Source organism: Gastrolobium bilobum, unplaced genomic scaffold (assembly GCF_033153095.1).
Source record: "Gastrolobium bilobum isolate Gb01-03AN ecotype WA unplaced genomic scaffold, APGP_CSIRO_Gbil_v1 utg1374, whole genome shotgun sequence".
NCBI lineage: Eukaryota > Viridiplantae > Streptophyta > Magnoliopsida > Fabales > Fabaceae > Gastrolobium > Gastrolobium bilobum.
Window position 1 is genome coordinate 119,959 of NW_026897474.1, and position 11,235 is coordinate 131,193.

Below are 11,235 nucleotides of genomic sequence, written 5' to 3' on the forward strand. Positions count from 1 at the left end.
TATATTTAGAAACTTTTACAAATTACATTGTATATCCCGGAAGAACACTAGGCTATACTATATTCCAGTGTTTTAAAACCTCGCCTCACCTTCGGGTTGACCCGAGTCAACCCTGACCCCTCTCCTCTGAGGGTTGGGGTCACAAGTTGGACCTATATGCATATCGACTCCTCTGACCCCAAAAATCTGGCCAGATTTTAGTGATTCCCGGGCAGAGGGGTCAAAGGGGTCACTGCATATTTGTTTGTTTTTTTTTTTTTAAATTTCATGAAACAATATTGTGTTATTAAAAAAATAAAATAAAAATGTTTGCAAACCAAAATCTAATCGTTCTCTTATCTCCTAGTGACCTAGACGTTTTCAATCTTCACCTCGCTGCCGTGAATCTTTTAAAAAAGATAAGAATTTTACCTATTCAAATCAAATTCTTACAGCTGTCGATAGAAAATAAAAACTCATTCTTACTTCTTTTGAATTTTCCTTTGCCAGAGACCTTATCAAAAGAGGCAGAACCGGGTCAACTTAGTGACCCCATTAGAATATGAGTTTTGTACTTTGGTATCTTGATATCTTAATTAGGTTGTGTAGTATTGACTTATGGTTGTAATTGGTGAATTATGTTAAGTATATTTTAAATATTTGATGATTGATGGTTTTTTTTTAATATTTTCATATAGGATATATATATTTATATTTTTTTAATATATAAAACCGGGTTAGCGTACTGACCCCGTGACCCCTGACCTCGGCCGGGTCGATGGGCGGGCTGGGTTTTTAAACACTGCTATATTCTCCCGGTAGTACATAGTGTAATTTGCAAAAATTTATAAACGGATACTTCCCTATATATATATATATATATATATATATATATATATATATCCAAGATAATTTTATTTATATATATATATATATCCAAGATAATTTTATTTTTTAGAAAGTGATAGACTAATACCTTTAAATTTAATTTTATAAATAAATATATAATAATTTAAAAATATGAATATAAATAAAAGAGAATTAAAATATTTACAATTTAACAAACATAAAAGATTAAATTATGAAATTTAAAAATAATTAAAATTATACACATGTTAAGATACAAAAACTGTGTGTGTGAAGAATGATATTTTTACTCGGTGTAAGATTAAAAAAAGAATGATATTTTTACTCTGTGTAAGATTAAAAAGTCTTCGTTTTCTATCTCAGTTATTCATTTTTGTATATCTAACTTGTTGTAGTTTATTGAGCTATACTAAAGACGTCAAAACTAATCAACCCCTCTTATCAAGCCCTAGTCTGCAAAAACAAAAGCGTACATGATCCAAAAACACATACAACCATACGGGCTAGGGTCAGCACACGAGCCAATATATATATATAAACTATATATATATATATATATATATATATATATATATATATATATATATTACCAGCGAGACAGGAGACATGTATCGGGAAGATATAGAAGTTGCTTCCAGTTCAACAATCTGACATGGTGAAGCAAACTTTTTGTCAGAAATTGTTAAACACATCACGAATTCATGCATCCTTTGTTTCCAGGTTTCATGCTGAAAGTTTGTTCACATCAGACATAACCCGTTTTTTATAACAAGTGAAGATATATCTAAGAGTTATAGATACTTCTATCAAACCAACAAAAAGGACCAATGACAATGGCGTGTAAATTAAAAAGATATTATGAACTCTAGTTAATTCCAAATAGGAAACCCCTCCGTAAATTGAACTACAAGCTGTCAAGCTCATGACAATCATATAAAAATACAAGAACAATAAATAAATGTGCACCACATCACAATCCTAGTTGTAAACATAAGTCATAGTTCTAAAAGAACCTCTAAGAAACATAAAATTGTTTCAATACATGACTTTTCAGTTCACTAGTCAAATTTCGGAACAGTGACCATTGTGCCACTGTTCCAAGTCTTATTTGTCAAAATGTCACGCCTACGTACCTTTTTCCCAAACTGCCATGTAGGCAAGTTCGCTGGGAGTAGTAGCAAACTAGGTGTGGTGATGTGTCATCAGCCTGATGGTGCTGAAGTTCGCTATTGACACAGGCGAACTTGAGTGCAATAAATGCCTCACCTGCCAAGCCACGTGGCTTGCACGCATGGAAGGTCGCTGGCCACATCAACGATATCTGCGCAACGGCTAGCTTGCCACGTGGCTGACATGCACCAAGTTCGCTGGGGTGGCAGCCCTATATAACACCACCCCCCCCCCCCCCCAATCCCCCCTCCCCTCTCTCTTTCTCTTCCATTTTTCTTCTCCCACTCTCTTCCTTTCTTAATTTTCTTTCTCTCTCATTTGCATTCTTTGTCTTCATTTGAGGTTAGTCATTTATGATTTCATTAATTTTTTTTACAGTTTTTAATTATTATTTAAATGTTGTTACTTATATTATATATATGATGAAACATTAGGTTAGATGACATATTATTTGTTTTATTATTTTAAATAGTTTAGTAATTGCATGTTAATATGTTAGTAGTTAAATATTTTATAGTTTAATTAATATATATAATAAATTTTTTTATATGCATCCTTTATTTAAAGGATTTAGGTTAGATAATTTTTATATTAATGTTGTTATATTTTGTATTTAACAATTTGTAAATTATTCAATAAATAATAATATTGAATTAAAAAAAATTATTTAGTGCTAGGATTGAAAAATAGGTTAGAAAATTTTGACATTGGCTTATAGTATGTATGATAATCTTATTAGGTGTAGTAATTTATATTATTGTATTATTTAATAATAGCCTTTTGTTTGATATTATTTATAGGGTTGAATTGTAGGTTAAAAAAAAAATATTCTAATGGTATTAGTTTTTGTATTTAATAAATTCTTGATCATGCAATAATTAAAATATTTGAATTAATTAACATTATTTAGTTATAGGATTGAAAAATAGGTTAGAATAATTTTGACAACAATGTATGTATTTATTTATGTACCAACAGTGCCTGGTGATGGAATCGGTTCAAACAATGCAGTAGAAGGCTCTATTTTGAAATCACCATCAACATCTGTATCCGATGAATCACTATCAGGGACAAGACCTTCATCAACATCTTCTTCGGAACTCTCAGTACGCCATGACGGATCATACATGTCATTAGCAGGAATCACATCTAAAGGCATTGTTAGTGGGGGTGATGGTGGTGGGGGTGAGACATGCATATCATCCGGAGTTACTTGCGGCTCCCTGTTAATGTCTATGGAGTAACTGGGAGGGACAAAACTTTGAGTGCTTGCCTCTCCACCAGTGTTTAGTTCCGCAAACAACTTGATGTATGAGGACTCATCTCCGTGCTGTAGAAATGCATCAATAACTAATGACACATCTTCATCCTCCACCACCTCCACAGCAACCCATTGCACCGGGTTACCAGAAGCGCATCTAGCAATCAATCGAGACAGGGATTGACCTCGTTGTAATCTCAACTTCTTGTATATTATTTTCTTCAGCTCAATATATTTGCAACGCGGACTCATGCGGAAGATCTTTGTATCTCTTTCAAACACTTGACCGTTCGGTCCAAAATATCTTCTCCCATTGTAATATAGAAGGCATATTACATCGTTGTTACTCTCACTCCTTATGTACTGAAATAGCAAAAAGTAACAAACAAAAATGGAAACTTCAAGGAAAACGGACGAGAATGACTTCGGGAGAGGAAATGGGGTGTGTATAAATAGAACTGAGTTAGCTACCTAGGGCAGCGAACTGTAACTGTCGGCAGGTAGTTCGCTTACCTAGGCAGCAAACTTGTGGGGGACTGCCATGTGGCACACAGTTCGCTGCACGGGAAAATGAACTGCGTCAGTGGCTGCCACTTGTCTCCTAGTTCGCTGTCAATGTCAGCGAACTATGTGTGCCAATTGACACATGGCAAAGAGTCCGCCTGGTCCCCCAGCGAACTGCGTTGGGGTCAGACACGTGGCAAACCAAGTCCGCCTTGTCTGTCAGCGAACTCTTCATACGTGTCAGCATTTATTGCACTCAAGTTTGCCTGTGTCAATAGCGAACTTGAGCACCATCAGGCTGCTGACACATCACCACACCAAGTTCGCTGCTACTCCCAGCGAACTTGCATGCGTGCCAGTTTGAAAAAAAGGTGCGTAGGCGTGGCATTTTGACAAATAAGACTTGGAACAGTGGCACAATGGTCACTGTTCCTCAAATTTCATTAAGCATAAGAGTACTTTGAAAGCTCCAAGAGTTCACATTACATCAATTTTTTTTTTTTTTAAATGGAAACATAAAGTTCTTAGCCTACTAAATTTTATACAAATACTAAAAAACTGACAACCCATAATTATGATTTCTCATGCCAAATCTATATTTTAAATTTTGAGTTCAAAAAACTACCAAATTTTCATTCAGCCACAAACAACAATTCCTTCCATATTTTTTGAACCACAAAAGCTTAGACTCACAATTCTGGAAGATTTCCTAATCTCCTTATATCATGCGTCCCTGCTCCAAGGAAAGGACGTTTGGCAATTCATGTATTGTACACCCTCTCACTCTCTTGACATACATGAGCACTCCATTGACAAAAACAACCATCACTCACCCTAGACCAACTCCAACAGAGCTATGATATTTCTTATACCAATGCCTCTAGCTGGGTTGACACATTAGAATGTGCGTAAAATGATTTTTTTGAATCAAATTGATTTCCATCAGTGAAATTTATGCATAAGAGTAAAGGAGGTTTGAAAAATGATTTTAACTTGCTTTTGACATGCACTACAAAAAAAGAGTTATTTAGCCACATTTAAAAGTGTGGCAAACATTAATAAAAAATGTGGCTAACAAACTTTGCCACATTCTGATTAAATGTGGCTAGAAGAGGTGTTGCAATAATTTAGCCACATTGTTTTAGTCATTTTTCCACATTTTGACTGAGTGTGGTAGCGTTATTTTTGCCACAGTTTTTGTTAATTTAGCCACTTTATAAATATGGTTAACCTATATATTTAGCCACAATAAGAAAAATGTGGCTAATTATGTCTGAAAAAAATTTTAGCCACATTCATGATTGTGGCTAATATATGAAATTCTTTTTTTTTAATTAAAAATATTTCAAATTTTATAACAATAAAAAATTATATTAAAAATAACTCGAACGCAAAATAATGATCACGGTAAAATATGAATCAAACTCCAAACTATATATTCAATTTTGGACATGTAAATTTTTTTATTGATATCATTGAAGAATTTACACAAGATATCAAGTTTTCAATTCATTTGAGCTAATCAAGTTTTCTACTAAAATTGCATAAGTGAAATAATTGCTAAATAAAACTATTAAAAAATTTACAATGGAATATCTACACAAAAAATCATCTTTCATGTAACCACAAATAAATTATTTTTTTGGTTTCATTAAAAAAATATGACAATACAATTTTTCCTTATCATCTTTATTAAATGTGTTCATGTACGCATCCTAATCTTTTGAAGCATTATCTATTCCATCACCCCTGCACAGAAAATATTAAATTTTAGCTTGATGATAAGACTATATAATATGAATTACATAAAATATGATAAAAATCTATTTCGGGAAACAAAGATAAATGAATGGCTAACTGGTAGGAGTATATCACCTTTTAAAAATCCCCAGGTTCAATTCTCATATTTGTAGTATTGTTATAAAGAAGACTAGCATCTATTCATAAGCTAGTTTAAGTTTTGAACAGGACAACACCATTACTGACAAACTAGCACCAGCAACCTAGCCTTACAATCTCTAGCAACTTATCCATACAAATATTAGAACTTGATTCATCACCCAAGCCAATTCAAATCAATCATAAATTGATAACATTCAAGGACTCAAATAGGAACTGATCTCAGAGGAAATTAAAACTTACAGCAGGTAAAGATGAAACTCCTTGACTATGTGGATGTGGCCTCTATATTTTACAAATATAATTCATAAGATAATGGGGGAAATTTCCAACCAATAAAGCATACATAATAAAGAATTAAAGGCCTCTGTTATTGCCAATTTTATATGCTATAAATTAATTGCAAGTCTATTACATTAAGGATATCAAAGCATGAAGAGGTTAATTACAGCAGAGATGCACCTAGGTATAAATTACTCTAAAATTACATAGGGCCGATGGAAACAACAAAATCACATCTCAGTATATTCTTAACCTCTATGATCCTTATTGATCAATTTTAGTATGCTATAAATAAACTAATTCGTGATCCAGAGAATGAACTTGAGTACAAATAGCAAAAAAAAAAATATTAAAAAGAAAAACATAAACCACATTAACAAATTGTATGAATGTAGGCTTACAACTAGAACAGAGGCAGGGTGATCATAAACCCCTTCGTGTGAATAAATTGCAGCATAAGGAGGCACCATAGGCTGGAAGAAATAAAAATTTGGCATGTTACTCATCCCTGTCATCTAGGATATACAACAAGACATCCAATTGGATTATTAGGTACAATTGAAGTACTTTTGAGTTGTACAAATTTAGGGATTTAAGGAAAAACAAAAAAAACTCTGGCGAATTTTCTGTAGAAGTGACAGATTTTATGTGAACTTCGGGAGAGCATATCTCCCACCAAAGAGGTCCAATAGGGACGTGTCATACGTCATTTTGAAGGTTGAGATGTCCTCTACCTTGTGTCAAAATTTGGGAAAAATATGGGTTGGTCTTCGACTTGAAACAAATGGAGGAACGCAGACTGCTCATGTGCCTACTGCACATGTGGCAGTTCTGGACCAGTTTTGGGAAATTAATTCCCGCTTCGTTTCTCAGTCAAATTAAGCGTATGATATATCAAATCGAAGATTGAGGTGTCTAGTTTATGGTGTAAAATTTTGAGGGCAATTTTATTAGTGGTGCAGTAATTCAGAGAGTGAGAGAGGTTTTGAGCTGTTTTGGGGTGGGTTGGCTGTTTCGCTTATTCAACTTCAAACGGCGATAACCGGAGCAAATGAGCTCCGAATTGAGCGTGTGATAGCTTGTTGAAAAGGGAATTAAGTAAGACAAAAATATAATCTGAGAAGAAGGTCTGGTTATGAGCGGTGTGTTCGCAGAAAATTAATTAGTGAACCATGTTTAAATAGGTAAAAACGTATAGTTTAGTAATTGGCTAAGTGGGTTTATGGGAACCCCTTAGTAACTTATAATAAGTAAAGTGTAATGTAAAAATAGTTAAAATAAATATTCCGCAAGAGTTAACAGTTGTAGTCACAGTTTTTAATTATTACGCTTTTTATTGTTTTAAATGCTCGCGTAATAATCGGAAAAAGTTTATTCGCATTTTTATAAATGAATTGTTGTGATTGTAACTGCGCTTAATATCATAATTAATGTTAACAATACCGGTACGTAACGGGCTGTTACAATTAACCAAATTAATTAGGTTTTACATGTATTAAATTTATGTATACAGCACGCTTATGTGACACTTCTAGCGCACCATAGGAGTAGAAATGTAGGAAATGTAGATAAAAAATCTTGAGCCCTTTAAGGTGGAAAACCGTATGGGTAGGCTTGGGAAGCTTTGGAAAATTTTGCTATTAATAAGTTAGTAAAGAAAGAACTGGAAGTCAGAAAAATTATTAAAAATTGTTGGTGTTGTGAACTTAGAGAACAACATACTAGAAAGCCTAAATCGCTCCATTAGTCTTGTGGAAAAGGTTGTGACAATAGAATTTTGGTGCGTCTTGTGAAGTCTGGAAAACCGTATAGTGAGCTTGTAAGGATAGCTCTTATTAATTGTTGGTCTGTTTGGTTAAAATAAATCAATGTGCCTAACTTGCTTTAGTATACTTTACGATACAGCTTGATTATAGGTCCCTTAGCACACCGTAGACCTTGTAATGTTGAAAATACGAATAAAAGACCATGAGACTATTTTAATATTGAAACCGAATCGGTATATGTGGAGAGCTTCGAATTCTTTCGCTGTTAATGAGTTGTTTAATGAGTATGAAGTCAGAATTTGATTTAGTACAAGAAGCATAGGAAACCGATTAAGTGCTAAGTCTAGGAGGCAGGGAATATTTGTTTGTGAATTATAGAATTGTACGAGTAAAATTCTGATTTAAATACGCTCTTGCTTAGGTACGCATGACCCTTGAGTGTGGACTGATGATTGTTGCTGTTTGATTATTACTTGAACACCCAAGGTAAGTGTTTGGTGGTGAGACCTATTGTGACTATTAGCTAGCGTATGGAATTTTGAACTGTTGCTCACATTTGCCTTATGATTTTGTATTCGGTTAAATATTGTTGGTAAACTGCCTTTGGATTTGACATGATGGAAATTCTGTTCTGGGAAGTATTTGTTATTCGGCAGCTTGGTATAATATCAAGGATCTTGAAATTATGTTTTTCACAAACAATAATAAATAATAATTGATGAAAGATTATGCTTAGTTCCTTACCTTCATTATTTGCAAAATCTTGATTACTTAAAGTTAATGCTTCAACTTCTTCAATTTGCTTCAAATTTAAAAAAGGGAAAATTTTATTTTCACGTGGTTTTATAATTTATCACCTTATCCCCTGGTGTTATAAACTCGTCGTGTAGATCCATTGTGCTTAAATAATTTATCATTTAACCTCATGTGATTTCAAATTTTCACTTACAATCATTGTGATTACAAGAATATATCACTTAGACCCATTCTGATCTTATAAATATAAAAATATTTAATTTTTCTAAATTTTATTTAATATAATTATAATATTATCAAATAAAATTATAATTAATTTAATAATAAATATTAAATTAAAAAATATTTGAAAACATATTTTGAAATTAATTTATAAATTATCTTACCTTTTTATCTAAGAATATATATTAAAAAAAATTAAAAATTATAGTTTACATATGTATTATCAAAATAAGATATTCACTTTCTTTAGATAATTTTATAATGACATGGGATAAAAAATAGATAAAATAGAATCATATTTGATTTGAATTGATTTTCATGATAAAAATAAGTCAATTTTTTGAAAATTTATTTTTATTTATTTGCTTTAAATGCATTAGATGGGGATATAAAATAAAGAAGAGGGAAAATAAGATTTTTTATATTTATAAAATTATAAGGACATAATTGATATTATTATTAATTAAAATTAATTTAAATTTAAATGAGTAATTTATATATTTCGGTACGTAATAATTTTAATTTATAATATGATAATAATATAAGATAAAAGTTAAGAAAAAAAAATGTATATATAAAATCTCAAGAGATCTAAGTGATATATTTTTATAACCATAATAAGTGTAAGTGAAAATTTAAAACCATATAAGTATTAAATGATAAATTATTTAATCATAATAAATTTAAATAACAAGTTTAAAAATAGTGTAAATCAAATAATAAAGCATACAATCACAATAATTTTTTTTCTATTTTTATTTAAAATCACAATAAATTATTTAAAATCACAATAAAATCACAATGAATAATAAATTTTGGGTCCAGTTCGTGTTGCGTTGGTGGTAGTGTGTGCAGGGTTTAATAGTAGCCATAGCCACCCTTCATAACTAATACTCCTCTTTCGCGAGAGCCGAAAACCTTGTTCATCAGTACTACATACTGATACACATACACATACACATACACATACACATACACATACACCACCATCGTTGTCTTCTCTTTCCCACTTTCACCGCATTTCCACTTTGCAATCAGAAATCGAAGTTTTTTTTCTCAATATTCAAGAATGACGGAGAGTTTCTTGATGGGATTACCTTTCGAAGAATAGTGAGTTTCTTCATCTCTCAAATATTTTTTTTTGCTTTCGTACGACCTTAGAAACTCGGTCGGTGGTTCACGCGCTTGATGATTTTGAAAATTCGGGATGCAAATTAGATTACGCTTGATGATTTTGATATGGGCTTCTTTTTTTCACATTTGTGTCAACTTTTTCCCCCTCCACATTCAACTATTTTGGCCGGAAGAAATAAAAATTTGGCATGTTACTCATCCCTGTCATCTAGGATATACAACAAGACATCCAATAAAACAAAGACTGATAATGATAAACATAATAAATTATTATCTAGCACCCACCTAAGACGACAATCCTGATATAACTCAGTAATCTTTCAAATCAAATCAAATAACTCATTTTTTTTTAAAAAATTCCAGCACATTTTTATATACCTCCAAACATTTTTTTTTAAATTCCAACACATTTTTTTTAGTTAACCTAACTTTATGCTGTGATTGATTCCTATGTAACAGAGCAAGCACCCACGAATACAGAGAAAGAAACGAGAGACAGAGAGAGGCAGAGAGCGTACCTGAATACAGAATGACACCAATCTGCACACAGAATGAACAAAAGAACTTCAGATCTCCTTATAATTTCAGAGCCTTAAAAATTGAAGTTCCATTATAATTTCATAACCTTAAAATTGCATGGAAAAACCAGATCTGAGATCGACACTTCGAATTTAATATCAATAAAGATGAAACCTAAACTTGAAATATCAAAAATAATTAAATAAAATATAAAATACCAAAAAATATTGAAAACATTCATAGATTTATAAGGATATGAAAGCAGACCTTAGCACTGAGAAATTCTAGTTTGTGGGAATGGAGAACTTGCTTCGAGATATTATGTATCAAATACCACGATTTGAAGCTCAGGATTAACAAAGGAACTGAGTTCCAAGCTGAACTCTATTAGATTTTAAACAGGAAAGAACAAGATAAACTTTAGGGTTTATCCCTAAGAGAATCGTCGAATAGAGTAGAGAATAGAAATAAAAAATGTTTTTTAGAAGAAGAAAAAATAATAAAAAACTTAAAAATAGTTTTACTTCATTTTGAAACTAATGTCGCTAATCGGGGGTAGTTTTGAATTTTTATCAACATTTTAATAAATGTGGTTAAACTGATGTCCCCATCGGTCTTGTTTTTTGTAGTGATGTTTTGAATATGTTTTAATCTTATAAACATCTTTTCAAGAGTCAATTATAAGAACCTATTTTAAAGTTTAAAAATGCATTCATTGCCATTGCAACTCATACATAACCGTGTGAAAATAGTCGTGAGCTATTTTAAAATAGTCGCGCTCAACTTTCGAATTATAAGAATAAAAAGTATTAGAGGTCTGGGCTTACTTGCCAAGTACAATAGCAACGGATTGCTAGGGATGCTTAACGCCACTTC